Below are 19768 nucleotides of genomic sequence, written 5' to 3'. Positions count from 1 at the left end.
CCCTGATGCTGTTTTCCTGGAACAATGCTCCATATGAATGTGCTCAAGGGCTTTACCCGTGATGGACTGGACCGTATCCACTACTTTTGTAGGCTTTTCGGTTCAAGGGCCATACTTTCATACCAGGTTATGATGCATCCAGACAATATACTCTCCACCACACATCTATAGAATTATCTCAAAGCTTTAGATATCATGCAGAATCTTTACAAACTCCTAAGGAAGCAGAAGTGATTGCATTTGTGTGCTGTGCCCAAGACTGGTCCTCTGAAGTGATAACGCAAAGGAACACAAATGTTTCAACATGCATGTGACAAATAATGTGACTTAATCTTTATTCCCTTAGAGCTGATCTATCCTCTGCCTATCTTTTACTCCTTATGGCTGTGCTCTAGTGATTGCAGCTTGGTCAGTCAAAGGCTGTTGATTTTTAATGGAGAGGATGACAGATAGTCCCAAAGACAGGCAGGCTTGGGTAATGAAGACTCAACTTCAGATTGCACTGTTTCAACATTGGGGCGGCAGTCAGGGTTTGGCAATCGATGAAAGGAAGGATGTGAGACTCAACGCTGATGCTTTGAGAAACAATAGTATTGTGGTGTTGGGAGTCTTAATTCTACATGTTAGTATGTTTCATTTCTAACCTTTCCCAATTCTGACTTGAACTATTGACTTGACTTCTGCCTAAGCTGTTGAGTATTTCCGTAATTTCCAGTTTTTATCTCAGAATTTTATCATCTGTGACACTTTGCTCAGTTGCAGGTTATTGTCATTTCCACCGGATATCGTCCAGTCCCTGGTCCATTGCAGAGTGGCTGCCCCTAATGATCATGCAGTCCTTCTCAGGAGGCATCTGCCCTTATTGAGTAGCTGGCTGTGTGTGCACGTTGTTAAGGGTGGGTATAAGAAGGGCAGCATTACCATGTGGTCACATTACAATGGGAAAACAGAATAGTCTGCATGGTTCTGGATTGAAGGAATTTGTTGACAGGTGAGTGATGGGATGAGGGTGTTAAGCGTTGAGCAATGCCTTGGCCCGGTGGGGCAGTTGACGTGATGAGCCATTTCAAAGTATATTCTCTAATCTTGTTCAGCTGGGTGAGGGCAGTGATCGCTGTAACCGTAACCCAGTTACTGGAGTCCTGAAAATGAACTCCAGCTCTGTATATTCTCACCACCCTTTGAGAATTTGACTGGACACCTTCTGGACCCTCTCCTACACTTCACTGCTTGTATTCAGACATCTAGGTCAGCATCCTCAAACCCCAGTGTTCATATTTTCCCTTGTGCCATTTTTCATCACTTCTCCTGTCCGATTCATGATGGTCACGCCTTCCCCTCCCACCTTGCACCAGTACAGGCCTACCCAACTTTTAGAAAAGTCAGGATAGCTTTGAGTCATGTAGGGTGGACCAGTTAGATGCTATTTCTGAATCACTCATGATGTATACAGCCAAGATATTACAGGGGTAACTCCAGTTGCATTCATCATAGTGGTATACAGTCACATGGAATGAAAACCGGCTCTTCACTCCTCTGTGGCCTTGTCCATCACCACACACCCTTTTAAGTTACACTAACCCAATGTTATTTTAGTTCTACTGAGCTGGTATCCTGAAGATGGCTATTACCAGAACTGCAGACACTGGGAAGTGCTTCACAATTTCAGGGCAGTCAAATTTCATCCCACTAGGATATTACCTGCCTGCAGATGAAGATTTGGCAATTCTGTAGTATATAAGTTGTGAACATTTAATTATCCCAATTTTTTTCTGCCATGACCCTTACTGGTACCCCACACAAAAAGCACAGGAAGTGCAGGTCACATTACAAACTACATTTGGTTTAGTAATTACATTAACTTTACTGTTGTCCTGAATTGGTTTACTGATTAGTCAACCTAGTGACAGTCTCCTTTTTAATAACAAATGGCTCCAATAGTAATCTTATCAAGTCTCCCAGATGGAATGAGGCTGATGCAATCTGTGAGTTTAATAAAACATTCCAAACTAAGGTTGCCTCAGAATATTAACAACAATCATTGAGCATTTACCCTAACACAGTTAGTTTATAAACTTGAAGCCCGATGTATCAGTACACTCATAAAGAAGACCGAAAGGAAACTTTTCATGATGCATTCTGTATTTTAAGTAACATTATCAATGATTATAAATTTTAGATGTTTCCCAACCTGAAATAAAAGTTCCAGTCTATTAATGGTGCAAGCAGAACTCTTCTCCATAATTAGTGAACCTTTTGAAGGGATGTGAAAAGTTGAATACGAAGTATTCATTTAAACCGCAGGTTTAGATTTCTTTGGCAAAGTACAAGTGTGACAAACAGGCTAGTTTTGACGCAATTTGGGAAGTTCCCACCATTGATCTCAAAATGCTGTCTTGCAAGGACGAGGGAGAAAAGATGACACTGTAAGTCCTGATACAGCCATGATCCTGTTTCAGTTCAATAACTCAGACATTGTTCACTCAACATACAATTATTTTCAGCTGATGGTTCAGTAATTTGTGTTCAGTTTTTCTGGAAATCTACCTGTGCCTGAACAGCTAGATTCACTGGAGTCCAAATCCACTTGTGGGTCACGTGGTGATAAGTCACAGCTAATTATTGTGAAAGAACGGACACTTGTGATAGTCTAGTGGCACGCAGAAACACCCTGATCACTAAGAACTGTAAATGCAAGAACCTGATTATTCAGAGGATATGAAGGTTATTGGAATCCATGACTAATTTCTCTGTCTTAGGTATGTAGTGCCAAGTTTAACTTGATTAGTCATATTAGTCTTGACGAAGGGTCTCAGCCCGAAACGTTGACTGCTCCTTTCAACTGATGGTACCCGACCTGCTGAGTTCATCCAGCTTGTATGTACATGTGTATTTGACCACAGCATCTGCAGTGTACTTTGTGTTTATTAGTCATATAATGGTTAGATAGAAGAGCAAAGTGTCTTCATGTTGCTTGGGAACTCTGTCCACTAACTCTAGCCATTTTATGGACTCACTTCCAGAGGCTACCCCACCACAGTAAATAAGGTTGAAATAACAACAACTTTTGCTTGTGGGCCATGACTAGTAAAGAAAGAGTAAATCATTCCTCTCATACTACTTGGTTGTGCCAGAGTGCGTCACAGCCAATTAAGTATTTTAAATGCGACTAACTTGTATGCGGCATAGTTCTACAACAATAAGTGAGACAAATTATCAGTTAGTATTTTATTTGGAATAGTTTTCAGGATAAAACATTGGTTAAGGTCAGAAACATGGGAGATCTTGAAACGCGCTGTAGAATTATTTATGATCATCTTAGCATACAACTTTTTCAAAATTTTATCCAAGAAGCCGCATTTCAAAAGTGAAGCATTTCTTCATTCCTGTGTAGAAATATGCACTGGAATTATGTGCCCAGGATTCCAGAATGAAACTTGAAGCTAGAACTTCCTGATCTTGCAAGAAGATTGTCATTTGGCCAAAATGTTTCTGGTAGTGGACCTGTGAAAGATAATGGAGAGAGGATGCTGTTCACCTAGCTGTTTCTACTCTGTTATGTTATCAATTCTTAGGATCTGACAGCCCATACTTTTTGGAGTCATGGTGTCCTGGGGGTGGGGAGGGGGCAGATATGTGTCCAGGGCTCCTGTCAGTCCATCCAGCAGTGATGCTCTAAGAAGTGTGGAGTCACGATCAGTCTGGACTTGGGAAAGGGGATGGCCTTTCCAGTGTATTGCTATTTAGCTTTGGCTGTGCATCCTGATCCATTGAACCTGACAGGTGCCCAGTGATTCAACAGCAACTCCTTGCCCTACATCTGCCCTTTAATATCTATTCAGCAAACTTTTGAAATGTTAATCCTAGGTATCTGTAGATAGAAAGTAGTTTAACTAATAATGTGCAATTAAAAGCAGCTGTTGGAGAAACTTCTGTGCCACCTGCACACTGGGTTACAAATTGGAGAAATGTCAGGTTCAATGGAGCCCAAAACCCAACTCTTTCATTTCCCATCACAGCAGAATTTGGTGATATAAAAACCATGGTCTATTTCCTACCTGCCAGAAAACTGGCAGACTATGTCCAAGATCATGGACCTCCATGCGTCCACTACTATAAACATGTCTTGAACAGAATGAAAAGTTCATGTCATCAACCCCTGCAAACAGAACAAGGCCTAGCTTTTTTAATGCACTAAAAATACAGTCAATTCTGGTTAGTTGGGGCACATTCGGATCAGTACATTTTATCCCAATTAAGCAGCTGCTCCAATTAGCTGGTTTCTTGGAAGTAGTAAAAAAGTTATAAAAAAGACAAAGAACCATTTAAATGAGTAACAAATTACGTATTTAAATGAAATACAGAACAAATCAGAGCACTACCATTACTACTAGAGTACTATAAAACTGTATTTTTCCTAATAGGTATTGATGGAGGAATTCATCAGTGTACACTTTTGATTGATTGCAAATGATCAAAATCAGTGTAGACACCTTGTGCCGATACCTTTATACTGCCTTCCTGTGTAACATTCAAGATGATTGTCATTAATTTCAAATTCTCCATATTTCTAACTTGAAGTAGTGGATTTGTTTAATTTTCACCCTTGCTCGTTTCTGGCATCTCCAAGTTCAATGCTTGAAACCGCGGTGAGCAAAACAGTTCCAAATTATCTCACTGCTTATTTCTCACCATCTATCAGTGGCAAAAATCACTGCTTTTGGAAAGGAAGCACATGCAACTGATGCTATTTAAAACTGTTTGCTCTAAGTACAATGTGGTGTCTAACGGCCACACAAGTGCCCGCAGCTGATGCTACTTAGAGACTGTTCGCCAACAGTGTCCCATCCCAATTAAGCAGCCTAGTGTCTCAAATAAATGAAAACTGTCCCAGCTTGTTTCTTGTTTGTTTTTTGTTCTTTAAGAGTTGCCCCAAATAAGCAGCTACCTTGATTAACCAATCATCCAATTAACCAGTATCCACTGTATTACTCAAAATATTATTAAAGTAATCCTGAACTGAGGGACTCCTGCAAAAAAGAAACAATTTGTATTTCAAATTCAACCAAAATATGAAGCAAGTTATAAAATGAAAAAAGAATAAAGTGGATCTGCTCAGTTCTGGATGCTATAATGTCTACAGGCCTACGTTCAGCTGGGGTAAGTGTTTAGTCTTTGAGTGCAGGAAGTCTTTGTTTCCATTGTGTGCCTGCAGAATGTGAATTTTTCATCAGACATACATATATAATGATGAAAATCCCGTGATTTCGATTGTGCAACCACGCACACATCTAACATCCTGACAGCTGTCACCCTGTGAAGGTGTTGTGTAAACAGGGCAGTTCCATATCCTATCAGGATCGCACCGGAACCCAAGAAACCAGGGTGAGCTTGGGTCCCTGATGTAAACAGTGCATCACTTGTTCCGCTTCTGTTCGGAGAGTGTTTACACAACGAAAGATAGATTCAGACTGGGTCAATGATATGCTATTGTCATGATCATAAATAAAACTTCTGACACAGATGTACAAGGACAGTAAGCAAAAAAGCAAGGAGTCTTTCTGGGTTTGTTGATTTATTTAACAGGATAATTTAAAAACAAGTGTGAGTAGCAGGTTGTGGGGGTAAGGGACAATGATAATATCCAATGCAAGCTGGACTGTGTGTTTTCTGAAGAAATTAAGGGCAGTAATTTTCCTAAAATCAAATTGATTGAAACGATCAAAATTAGTTGAAAAAATTATTTTTATTTTCAAATTTCACATTTATTTGCAATTGTAACTCAAGTTCCCAAAGAATAAATGCTGAGTACAACTGCTTGCCTGCCGTGCAAGACTGGTAAGTAATATACTACTGAACCTCCATAATATCGGGTAGTAGTTCCGCCTGAAATGATAACTAGTTTCACTTCGGTGTTTACAGATCGGCTGTCTACTGTTCAAATTTTCATTTCAATTTTCCAGTGATTGCATTTTATGTTTTTTAACAGCAACTTAAACACCGCTCCAATTATCCTCCGTCATCCGTGCTGGGTTAGCTGACAGAGGTGGTTTAGCCAGGGTAGCAGCGGCACAATGGATCTGTTGGAAAATACAGCTGTTCCGAGTGTTGGGTTCATACGGAACGAGGCTGACCTGTGATGCCCCTGTGGTCAGATAGCCTGCTGTTAGTCAGCTTATTGCTTCGGATAGAAAAGAGGGCTCCTAGCTGAATTGTCAGCCCGAAACTTCCTACCGACCTATACTAAGAATGAGCTACTGGCTTCAGGAGGAATGACTGTAAAAACTGCAGTGGAGTGAATATTGAAATCTGTTCAGTTTGTTGCATTTCATCCCAGAATAACTGGATGAAACGTGCGTCTATATTTGCATGTCAAATATAATTTAAAAGCAGTTTGTTTGAAATCCATCTGCTCTTATTATGACATTGATTGCCTGGTTTCCTCCCATGATTTGGTGCTATTATTTTTAATGCCATCCACAGTAAACATGGACAGCTGGCTTAGCTGCAGTGCCTTAGTCAATCGGACTCTCATCTCTCCCTGGGAATGTCGCTGAGAGAAGCCTACAACTGCATTCTTTGGAGGCAGATTGTGCTGAAATGAGTCAAGGAACCCAAAGGCAGGGAAAACCTTTAACCCATCCCACTCCACTCCCATTATCTGAACCAGGTGCTGTTTAATGCTAAATTTTAGGATTATAGTTAATCCAACTAATTTGAGATTTCACGGTCTTCTTAAAGGACACTGATAATATAGATTATCTGCAATGTTCTGCAAAAATAATATATCTTATAAGGTAAGGTATACCTTCTTACCTGTGAGATCTCGTGAAATGCAACATCCTGCCCACCCCTCCTCATTCCTTAGCCTCATGCATGTGTGGAGGAAAGTTTAGAGGAGATGACAGTAGAAGATGTTTTATGTAGAGAGTGATGGGTGTCCGGAACACACACCCAGGGTTGTTGGGAGAGGCTGATACATTGGGGACACTTAAGAGCACATCTAAGCCTTGTGAGTGCTTGGCCGCATGGTAACGGAAATGCTCCCACATACATCGCCTCTGCTGCCAGGCAGCTGGGATTCTCTTTTAAATAATGTTTTACTAAAATGCCGAGCAGTTATAAGGACCTGTAGAATTTTCTGTTTAGAGCAATGGTTGGTCTGCACAACTGTAAAAAAAAGTTAGAGGGAACGTTGTTTCAGAGACTTTAGATAGACACATGGATGAAAAAAAAATGGAGAGTTACGGGCTATGCTGGAGGGAAGAGTTTGATTGATCATGGAGTAGGTTAAAAGGTCAGCACACCGTTATAGCCCATTCTGTGCTCTGCTGTTCTATATTCTATGTCCTATGTTCATACCACTTTCCAGCGCCCCATAAATAACCCCAAAATCCTCAACTGCAGTCACGGAGAATTTGCTTATCTATGACACATGCCTCTCCACAATCGAGGACATCTTCAAAAGGCGATGCCTCAAGAAGGAAGCATCTATCATTAAGGACCCTCATTATCTGGAGCATGTCCTCTCCTCATCGGGGAGGAAGTACAAGAATCTGAAGACTCCCTCCCATCACTTCAGGAACAGCTTCTTCCCCTCCTCCACCAGATTCTTGAATGGTCCTTGAAGCCATGAACACTACCTTGCTATTCCTTTTTTGCACTATTTATCAGTTTTTATTATATTTATCATAGTTTTTTTTAATGTCTTGCACCGTACTGCTGCCACAAAACAACAAACATCATGGCATTCTGTATGTCAATGATAATAATCTTGACTCTGGTTTTGTTGGACAACTGATCAGCTGATTCTGAATAAGGCCTAAGGTTAAATAATTCATTGATAGCAACATAGAAATATAGAAAAACTACAGCACAATATAGGCCCTTCGGCCCACAATGCTGTGCCGAACATGTACTTACTTTAGAAATTATCTAGGGTTACCCATAGCCCTCTGTTTTTCTGAGCTCCATGTACCTATCCAGGAGTCTCTCAAAAGACCCTACTGTATCCACCTCCACCACCGTCGCCAGCAGCCCATTCCAAGCATTCACCACTCTCTGCATAAAAATTTACCCCTGACATCTCCTCTATACCTACTTCTAAGCACCTTAAACCTGTGCCCTCTCGTGATAGCCATTTCAGCCCTGGGGAAAATCCTCTGACTATCCACACGATCAATGCCTCTCATCATCTTATACACCTCTATCAGGTCACCTCTCATCCTCTGTCGCTCCAAGAAGAAAAGGCCAAGTTCACTCAACCTGTTCTCATAAGGCATGCTCCCCAATCCATGCAACATCCTTGTAAATCTCCTCTGCACCCTTTCTATGGCTTCCAATTCCCTCCTGTCATGAGGTGACCAGAACTGAGCACAGTACTCCAAGTGGGGTCTGACCAGGTTTTGAAGGGGAGGGTAACGGACTATGATGAGTTAATGCTCACTCTGCTCTCTCCACAGCAGCTTATCTTTAAGCATGGACATTTGTTCTCTATGTGACCATTTGTACATGATGCGTCTGCTTATCAGCAATGTGATAATACCAAAGCTCGTCTGCAATCTTCAGATTAAGATTTAATTGTGACTTGTGGAAAGGAACTATTAGTAGCTCTTCGGGGTTGATAAAAAATATGGTGACTCTTAGTTGGAAAATTTATTTAAGCTTACTTAGAGGTACAGCATGGAACAGACCCTCTGGATTTGCTGGGCTGTACCACCCAACAACCCACCTATTCAACTTTAGCCTAATCACAGGACAATCTACAATTACCAATCAACCTACCAACCAGTACATCTTTGGAATACTGGGAAAACTGAAGCACTTTGAGGAAACCCATGCGTTCATGGGGAGGAATGGACAGACTTCTCACGAGTGATGGTGGGATTGAACTCTGAACCCCAACACCCCAAGCTGTAAGAGCATCAAGCTAACCACTACACTATCGTGGCGTCCAATACTTGGTTGCACCAAACTAAGTTTTTACAGCTGTTTGCATGGAATAGTAATGAAGACTAATCCACATATGGAGTGCGCATATTGCAGAGCGCCATAGCCACGAGAGACAGTTGCGTTGACTTGTCTCACATGATGTTTAGCTGTGTTGTGGTGGGATAGAATAGAATAAAATAGGGTAACATGTCTGACTTAATTGACTATATGGGCAAACAGCATTTATGACCACGCTTGAAAACTACGTGTGTTGATGGTGAAAAATACTTTGGACTCTTCTACCATCTCAATATGTAGGTAGGCCTCAGCTAAGCCCAGCACAATAGTGTGATGGTTAGTACAATGCTTTACAGTTCCAGTGACCTGGGTTCAATCACTGCCACTGTCTGTAAAGTGTTTGTACCTTCTCCCCATCACCATGTAGGTTTCCTGCATATCTCTCTGTTTCCTCCCACAGTCCAAAGTTGTACGCATTAGTCTTGATAGGTTAATTGGTCATTGTAAATTGTCCCTTGATTAGACTAGGGTTAAAGTGGTTGCTGGGTGGCTAGTTTTGAAAGGCCTGTTCCACACTGTATGTACCTCAATAAATATTTTTTTTAAAAATTCAAAATAAATAAAATTAATCTCAGGGTTGTATATGGTGGCATATAGTATATGTACTTTGATAATAAATTTACTTTGAACTTTGTCTACGTACACAACACTTTCTCTGTAACAGAGTCCAGATTGAAGTTTTCTCAGTAGCACTTTATTCTGGACTCTGTTATTGTTTTTTTTGTTCTACTACTGGAATGCACTATTGTAATGAAATAATCTGCAAGAATGACAAACAAAACAAAGTTTTTCCACTGTACTTCAGTACATATGAGAACAATTAACCAATTTACCAATTTAACAGCTATGTTGGCATGACTGGGTAACATTTCACACCAGACCTCCAAACTCATATCAATCTTGTTCACTATTAAGAGTCAAGTTAAAAAAATGTGTGAGCTAAAACAAAATAATCTTATGAAAGCAATCCTGAAAGTGTATACTACACCAATTGCAAATGTAGACAGCAGCATTTTACAAGGTCACATGAAGTCAAGTTGTAGACAACAAAGGCATATCTGGTGCTCAATTGCAAGTTCATTGCAGGTAATAGCTTACTGTACTCTGTGAGAAAAGATTTTAACTGCTGTCCATACTGAACACCTAGGAATAGTCAGTATGAATTTCAAGAAGCTCTGTTTACTGGCCTTGTTTGGACAGTGACCTTAGGTCTTTGGTAAATAACTGCTGTATTTGCCAAAGTTGTTGGAACAAGCCACCTTTGCAGTCAAAGACGTGGCCTGGTGGACCTTTTCTGAAAGTGCCTACAGAATATTGTTAAAAAGGGAATGACAGTTTCTTAGTTCTGAATGATAGTCACACAAATTGGACTGAAGCAAAGCACAGGTTGTCAGAATCAGTATCAGAATCAGAACCAGGTTTATTATCGCCGGCCTGTGTTGTGAAATTTGTCATGAAGTATGCATTTTTATGGACTCTGCTTTGTGTGATGAGATAGCTTCTGAATTGACTATTTTTCAGTTTGAATCTACTAAGTTTATAAACTTTATGAAGTTATTAAACTCCAGGTCAATCTTTCATATCATCTGGCTTCAAGTGGAATAGATGAAAGGTCAGTCAAAATAGTTACAAATCTCTCAAATGGCAAGTGTTGCAGTGATATTCAAAACTCAGCAAGAGACATTACTAGGCTAGTTTTTTCTGACATTTAAAATCACTCTGCGCACAATCATGGAACTTACATCTGAGAAAGGTAAGACTAAAAAGCACACTGGAGTCTTAATCAACTAAATTTGGCAGTTCAATCAACAGGGTCATTGTGACTTATTGGAAGGAACAGAGTTTCAAGAAAAATCAATGTGTTCACTTTTTTTTGGCCCCGGGATTTGTGTAACCAAGAGATTGCTGGTTGAACCTGGTGACATAATCCATGGTGTTCCTTATGATTCCTGCTACAGATGAACCAAGTTTAGATACTAAACCACCGGGTCATGAGGTTATGTCCAGACTGGATTGGCTGCGGACTTCAAGAACATCGAACAGGCGGTATGGTTATAGTAGTTAGCATTGCAGTATTACAATGCCAGCAATCAGTGATCGTGGTTGAATTCCTATCTCTGTCTGTAAGGAGTTTGTATGTTCTCCCCATAACCACTTGGGTTTCCTCCGGGAACTCTGGTTCACTCCCACATTTCGAAGATGTACGGTCAAGGTTAGTAAGTTTGGGGCAAGCTATGTTGGTGCCAGAAGCATGGTGACACTTGTGGGCTGTGTCGGACATTGACACAGATGACACATTTCACTGTATCTTTCAATATTTCACTGTGCATGTGACAAATAAATCCAATATATAGGACAGTATAGCACAGTACAGCCACTTCAGCCCATTCTGTTGTGCTGGCTTTTTAACCTATTCCTCAATCAACCTAACCATTCTCTCCCACGTAACGTATTACTTCCCTTTTTTTTCTTTTGTCCATGTGCTCTATCTATGGGTCTCTCAAATGCCCCTAATACATAATCTCAACCATCAACCTGGTAGAGCATTTCAGACATCACCCCTAATCTTTCCTCCATTTACCTTAAAAATGATGTCCTTTTAAATAAAATACCAAACCAAAATAAGTTTGATAAGTTCAAACCCAGAACCAAACAGACCAAAAAATGGATTAAATACCAGAATTTGTAAAGAGTTCATGAAAGCTCCTGATATCAGATTCGTTTAGTAACTATTGTTTATTAAATCTGTATATTTATAAGTTATTTCTACCTTGGCAGGATAAAGTAGGTCGAAAAGCAGCAGATCTCTTAGCATGGATATGCAGTTCATTTTGTATCCACGTGTGCTTTCATTGAAAACTCATGGAATGGTTTATCAGGCAACAGTGATCACTGATCTCCTATAGACTCCTGAGGCCTGGATTACTTGCATGAGAAGACACCAGTAAGATACCACCAACATATCTTGCAAAATCTCCAGGTTCACTGAAAAGTTAACCGAGCCAACATCTGCAACTTAGAGGCCTTAGCCACTTAGAAGGACATGCTGGGCAGGCCAACTGACACCAGCCCCCCAAGTGAAACACATCATTCCCAGGTGTGTCATAGAAGCACATCAATGGATAAACAGAACAGATGTTTTAAGGGTATGCTCAAAACTTGCTTGAAAAAATGCAGCATCTGCCACCTAGGAACCTCAGGCCCATGACTGCTCAAAGTGAAAGAAGAAGCACTCAAGATGGTGTTGAGAACCTAGGGTCCATGGATTGTGAGCATACAGAACCACATTTTGGAAAGAGTGCGGCACCTGATAAACTACACTCCCTCTCTTCCACTTCCTTTCCTCCTGTTTTCCCATATTGACCTCATTAATTACTTCACAGCTCACAAACCCCAGTACAGCAAGTCACCCACAGTCCTGAGATTCTGTCTAAGAAGATGAATTCTACTTGGACATGACAATCATTGATGTGTCTGCTTTGAAGCAATATAACAAAGTCACAGCCATCTTAGACCAGAAATCTTGGAAGCAGTTTACCTGTGTGCAAATAGTGTTTTTTTTATAATTTAAAAATTATTTTTATAATTTATTGCTATTTTGTGCAGTTTTGTTTGGGGCAGATTGACTCTGCAGCCTGCAATCAACAAATGACACAGTCCCAAATGGAACTGACCTGAACTAAACTGAATATTCCAAGACTGTTTTAATGACTTTATGGTTTGATGTTTGTATTCTGCATTTTTTTGCTTTTTGTGAGATTTCTTTTGTTTTGCACGTTGGATGTTGATGTTTTCTTTGAATGGGTTCCAAGGTGTTTATTTGTTTCGTGGCTGTCTGTGGGAAGACAAATCTCAGGGTTGTACACTGAGATAATACTTTGATAGTAAATATACGTTGATTTTGTCTTCTACGTTCAGAGACAAAATAGATTCTGCAGATGCTGGAAACCTTGAGCAACACATAATGAATGCTGGAAGAAGGCAGCATAGTTGGAGGGAAATGAACAGTAGAGGTGTCAGGCCAGGACCCTTCATCTGAAGATTTCCACCTGAGGAGTCTCAGCCTGAAATGTTGACTCTTTATTTCTCTCCATAGATGTTGCCTGACCTGCTGAGTTCCTCCTTCACTCTGTGTCTTGTACTTTTATGTTCATATCTGTACTTGCTTAGAAATGGCATCACTATTTTTGACCAGCTTGTGTTTATTGCCAATGTCCATCTAGGACCCCTGCAAAAATATTGAAAATTAGTCAAAAAGTCACTTGAAATAGCATTAGGGTGCTTCAGGGCACATTCTGGGGAAAAAAGAGGGTAATAATTTCCAGGGCAGGATTTGCTTCACTTACCAGTGCTGAACGTACAGTAGTTTTTGACACCACCTTGCACCAACCAGGTAGTGCACCAGATCCCTTAAAGGCACACTCCCTCTGGCAGCTGAAACAGACATGGAGCAGAAAGAAGCCACAGGAGAGAGGGGAATAACGCAGATGTTTAACGAAAGAGACCCAGCAAATCCCATTTGTGAGATAAATGTCCGGTTGTAAGTCCTGTGTACCTGGCCAGAGGTGGTTGCATGTGAAACCTCCAGATATGGGGATCTCCATTTTCACTCTGCTCACATCACACCACTTGAAAGGGTCAAAGGAATTTCACAACCAAACAAGAGTGGTCGAGGTGGGTAGTGGGCTTTGGCAAACTGTTGTAGCAAATTGCTTCATTAATTACATTGGAGTCTGTAATGGGTGTCATAGTTAGTGTCAATGGACCATCTCAGCACCGTATGAGTGATTATCAAGAGACATCTGGGTGATATAGGTGGGAATGTGGGGGGTGGGGAGGTGTGGAGAAATGACTCCCCAGTTTCCTGAGGAAAAGTGTTCTCTCTATCATGCACTCACCTACATGGTCTGTGCCTGCAACCACCTCTCAGCAGGGTGGGGGGGGGGGGGAGGTTGAGGCTGTAGCTGCTGAGCAAGATCATCTCACTGGTTGATGCCACCTTCTTCCTGGTGCAGCTGTTGTTCAGCCCCCGACTTGCGCCCGCTAACCCTTGTCTGACTTTGCGCTGTAGCACACAGCAACCTTGTGTCTGAGGTAATGGACTGATGCACTTTCAGGAGAAGATCACCAATGATTTCTGTGTTACTGCAACTCTTCTTATAGTGACTCCTAATGGCCTTGATAAGAAAGCAAACTGGTGTGATAGCCCTTATCCCCCAGGATTCACCTCTTCAGGCAGAATGGCTATGTTGTCTTTCTGAGGATACTACTGTCACGTCTGCTTCCTACAAGCCTGACACTGACCACAAGAAACTCTTTTCATGGTCCACCTTTGAATGAATGTTTGAATACTTGTGTTGATGAAAAGGTAGAAATGAGAGCCCATAAGGCTCAGCAGTGCATTCAGTGGCCGCTGGCTCTGATGGGAGGAGAGCTACATTGGCAAATCCTCCCGTTCCTTGTTGAAATCAAATGAGATGAAATCATTTCTCTGTAAGCACAGTGCCTGAGTAACCTCGCTGATGCTGCACTGACCAGCATCTGCTACAGTCACTTGAGAAGAGCCTGTAGTGGGGAAATTGGGAGTCATTGCGACCTTGGCTCCCAAGGAGAGAGCTCCTCATGCACAGGAAACTTGGAAGGCCTTCTTGCAGAACAGCACATATCTCAGCGTTGACAGCTAGTGGGAAACCTTGCTCGGCAAATAGATTCATTGTCTGAGTACTCCAGCCTTGAAAGACTTTCTGGGAGTTGGCTCTTCACCTGGTGGACCTGCTTCAAGATCGCCCTGAACATTAGGAGATCAGTGGTGGCCTTAGCAAAGTATGCAGTGATGGAGCAACGTCAGGAGTTTCATTAGCAGGGCAGCTATTCATGGCTATCTGAGAATCTAAATGCTGGAGAGAAAATAAAAGTCTCCGGCAGTTTCAGTGTGCTCTGCAGACTGAGGGAAGTGCTTAAGTATGTTGCAGTCAACATTGAAGTTGACAGTGGAGTGGCTCTTTAAATTGCCAGAAAACCCAAAAAGCTGGTGTGTTGTTTTCCCAGTTATACTGTGACTGTTCCCAGATGATTGTAGGTTGCACTTTTTGAGCTCCAATTTATGTCAGGAAGGGTGAAAATGGATATTACGCCAACAGTGACATCAATGGTAATGCGCCTGCCACTGGGAAAATGTCAGGCACGGCCTACTCCAAGATATATTGTTTTTTATGTGATTCTTGCTCAAGGAACAGATGCTAACTAATCTGATTTTGATGCACGTGCACCTTAATGCTTTTGTGAAGGCATTATACTCACCACCACAAGTTATTTAAAATCAATAACCACCAAAGCTTAGATTAATCAGGATTAACATCAATGTGGAAAATTATTCAATCTATTTTAGGTTATTGTTCTAAAAAGATCTTACAGCTTTCTGTGAAGGACAATGAGAAATGAGATCAGGAGTGGTGAATGTATCCCATTGAGACTGCTTCATGATTCAGGTTGTTACGCGAATTCCTCCTGCTAACTTCACTCCTTTATCTCATGGTATTTTTATTGCCCCAAAAAGATGCTTTGACTATCTAAAAAATATTGCACCCAAATGACTGTTCAATAATTTCAGCGCTGTGCCTCTGTTGGACGACTTGGAATTTCTTTACAAATTACAGTATTTGCAAGTTTTTCTTGTACCAGCTCCCTGTTTGCCCTTTTCTAACTTCTACATCACTTCTCACTTATCTTAATTCACAGAAAGAGAAGTCTAAGGCTTTTAGGGCAGCAAATTTACCCATCCCATACCCTTCTTCTTCACTGTACTCCTGTAATATTTTCTCTCACACATGCCAATTAACGCTCCTGTCTTTTTTTGCCGTTAATCTACACAAAGAGTTAATTTACAGTCACCAGTTTAACTATCAGCACATCTTTGATATGTGCAAGGAAACCTTGATCATGAGGAAAGTTTGCAAACTCCTCACATACAGCAGCCAAACTCTGGGTTACACCCATGTCCCTGGAGCAGTAAAGGAGCAGCAATAACTGTGGGACCACCATTCCCCCTGGAATTAATGATTGTCCTGTATACCTGACAGGTATGACTGATCCTGTCTGACCAACTAAGGCCAACAACTAAGTTCTTTAACTTTTGAGTTTGAAGAACTAAGAAATAAGCAAAAGAAGGAAGACTTGCACTTCATCAGTTTATACCTTATTTTTTTCTTCCCTTCAGCGATGTCTGGCCTATGCTATTTTAATTACTTCTAAAGATCTTTCTTCTTGAGAGAAATAAGGGCTTTGTTAATCACACTGGCAGCACATCAAGCGATCTGAGCTTTGCTACTAACTTCAATGTTAGTGTTGCTGTTGATATCTCCTGTAGGTACCTGTGCTCAGACACGAGTCTGATGATAATGTTCTGAAGTTTGTGTGCAAACCAGCAACACTGTATATGAAGTGACCTGCATTTTCCTTTATCTAGTTTGTGACTATCCAGTGAAGGTTTTAACATCGCAGACTTCTCATACATTCAGTTAGTAATCTTGATCAAATTTTACATCTATTCGGAATAGAGCAATTGAGAGTGGTATCAGGTGTTCTCTCCTGTCTGTTTTTAATGTCCTCCTACACATATCAGCCCACCTACACAACCACAGTCTGAAGGCTTTGACTCCGATTTGTCATCGCTGCAAATTACTCCACACCATTTATTAGGAAACATGTACAATGATTCAGCTGCAAAATGATAACAAATCTGAATCTGCAGCTGAAGCATAAATGAGACTTTAATTATGGTGATAACAGTGCTGGGTCTGTCTAAAGCCATGTGATGTCTTCGCTGATGTGTGTCACTCCACTGGGAGAATTGGGGAATCAGAGGAAGATAAACAATCTGAAGCTCTTCATGAAACCAACCAGCGATTGTTTTGCTTTAAATTAGCTAATGGATGCAAATTCTTTATGGTCCCTGTTGTCTAATTAAAGATAAGAAAAAAAAAGCCTGACTTTCCTTTCCCTTTAAAGTATGATATTAATTTGATTATGATTATTAAAATCTGAAATATATCCAGCTCTTGAATTTTTGGTTGTATTTGTTATACATACTCCGATAATAAATTTACTTTGAATTTTAGAAGGTGGTACAAGTTTGTTTTGCTTATTGACTTTGCTTATTTAGTAATACGTCAAAAGGGATTCTGCATCCTGGATGCATCCAGCAAGGAAGCAATGGAAACCTTTGGGATTTGATATTAGACTGTATGGTTCTTATTATTGAACAGAGAGAAGGCAGCTTTAGTCACGTGGTTTCTAAACTCTTTCCAGCTGCTTTGAGGTTATGTAGTTTGTGGACTTCTTTTAGATACCTAAGGCTTTGCGTGATGTTTCACAAAGTGACTGGGAGCAATTGTTCAGTAATCTTCTTAGCCAAAGAGCGATTAGACCTAACTACTGGCCTTAAACAATGCATGAAAACCACACTAGACATCAGCAGCAAAAAATGTATTTACAAAGACTTCGAACAACATGTAATGATGTATTGCAGTTTCCCCTGCAGGTAGGAATTATAGAGGATCAAAGAGTTTGAATGTAAAGAGCATTTTACTTTCTGTGCTTCTAATTTCATAAGCAATAAGAATGTTTGTTATTTTATTAAAACAGATACAACGGAAATTACATTGTGGTGCATGATATTTATAATAGCTGTGCAATTATGATTTATAAACATCACGTCAGCAATATAATTAATCAGTTCTGCTACATTCCAGTCAAATGTGTGTGCAAAGCCACATGTAGCAGTCTGAGAAAAAGAAGACACTTGAAAAGACTGAACTTAAAATCCTTTTCAGCTGTAGCTCCTTTCCACAGCTCAGCATAACGATGTACAATTGCTGGTCTCCATTGGCTTGTAATTTTGTTAAAAGTTGATATCAGTACAGAATTCCTAAATAGGAGGAAATCTGATGGTAGTATAGATTGCTCAGCAGTATGCGAGCTACAGTTGTATGCCAATGCGAGAAATGATGCTGAGTGACTGGACTCTCTCACAGAGCTGGAATGACTCTGATACTACAAGGTTCAACAAAACCCAAAAAAAGACCTTGGAACTTCCAACTATCACAGCTTCATACTTACCCTAAGGCCAAACAGTGCTTTATTTAGCCCTTTCTACCCATGTCTTTCGTTTAAGCCTGACTTCATACACCCAACGCAAACTCAGAGAAAGACCCATTGACTTCCATTTAAGCCAGATTAATTCCTGTTTTTTTTACAAGAGATTATATTTAGAGAAGGAATGTATGTTAAGAGATCATTTTTAATTGCAAGCTGCCAGCTTTCAACAACCATTTTACATCAAAAAGCATGCTGGGTTTTTACTGGAAGCACTGTACTTTTCTCCCCCTAGAAACCAGTTACTGTGGCTGCATGACACCTGGTTGCACTTAAAGTTTCACTTCTGTTCCCATTGACAGTAAGCAGAGATTTCATCATTTTACACCTGGCGCTAACCATTGACATATGTTTCTTCCCACCCTCCCCCAGTGTCAGAGATAGGGATCTGTTGCTGACGCTTGGAAAAGTTGCGTGAACCATAGGTTAAGGTGGCCAGGAATGGTATCAACGCCACCCTCGTACCTCCTCTGAGTAGGGGATACAACAAGATGAATTACAAACTAATCCCATCCTCCAATGGTCATGGGCTCAGTATAATGCAAATCTTCATTACTAAGAGAGGCCAATGAAGACCATTCCCCAGAGACACCAAACACTATTATGCCATCACACTTTTGAAGGGATCAGGAAACATCATGAATCTGTATTTTTTTAAAAAAGGAAAGAATCACCTGCAGCAGATGAATATAACAGGCACTACACTCTAGTGGTGACCTGTGCATTCAGCACTTTCAGTCCAAAGGGTTTGCTGAGGCATTTTCTTTGGTAAGCAGGAAGCAACACATTTATACAAAAGACCAAAGAATCTGTCACGGGAAAAAGTAAAAGTTTAAAATAACCTTTAGTGATTCAATGAAGGATAAAGTCAGGACAGTCTTTAAATTCAATGTATGTTGTTGTAAGCATTGGGATGTTCCAGGAAGACTGTTTTACTTGTTTAAAATATGTATAGAAGTCCTATTTGAATATTTTACTATCATTGTAAATCTTCTGAACCTTTCAACTACACTGATCTCATATCCAGTGATTTCATTAAATTTGATTTCATTTACAAGTAAGAGACCTTCAACACGGCAAAGGGATGGTTATGGATTTGAACACACAGCAATCCTATTGTTAAGCGAAATGGATAACAAATAGCAAGTTTTAATATACTTTTACAGGCATATTGAATTGCATAGGCCTTAAAACAGAATTAGTGGGAAGAAGGTAATTATTTTCCATGACATTAAAAAAATGTCACTTTTGGTGGCAAATACTCAAAGCCATTGGCTATTTATTGTTGACTCTAAGGACAATAGTTTCTATATTCCAGCATGAAGTTATGGCCAGTTGTAAATTACATTTGTTATTTATCACATTACCAACTGGAAATTGTTTAGATTGTTTAAATCGTTAGATTTTATTGGGGTGGAAATTTATCTTTGGTTACCTGCACTAAACATAAATATGCTATACTGGCTACACATTGCATTGCACTTCAAAGTTCAGCCCCATTTATTTAACTGATCTGAGTTCAGAGGTGGATTACAAAGAAGGTTTCCTACTAAATATGCACATTTAGAACGAGTTGCTGAGGGTAAGCAGACACAGGCTCAGACTC

General features: G+C 40.4%; 1 long non-coding RNA gene across 1 annotated transcript in view; it reads left to right on the top strand.

Annotated features, from left to right (window-relative positions):
* The first annotated feature begins 2343 nt into the window (after positions 1–2343).
* The window catches only part of LOC132406828 (uncharacterized), a 29148-nt gene continuing 11723 nt past the window's right edge, over positions 2344–19768 (top strand). The window contains exon 1 of the long non-coding RNA XR_009516262.1: positions 2344–2426. This is a non-coding gene — a long non-coding RNA (uncharacterized LOC132406828). The remainder of the gene's footprint in view (positions 2427–19768) is intronic.

Source organism: Hypanus sabinus, chromosome 17 (genome assembly GCF_030144855.1).
Source record: "Hypanus sabinus isolate sHypSab1 chromosome 17, sHypSab1.hap1, whole genome shotgun sequence".
Lineage (NCBI taxonomy): Eukaryota > Metazoa > Chordata > Chondrichthyes > Myliobatiformes > Dasyatidae > Hypanus > Hypanus sabinus.
The sequence above is the reverse complement of the archived record's forward strand: the minus strand, read 5'-3'. Positions and strand labels throughout refer to the sequence as shown.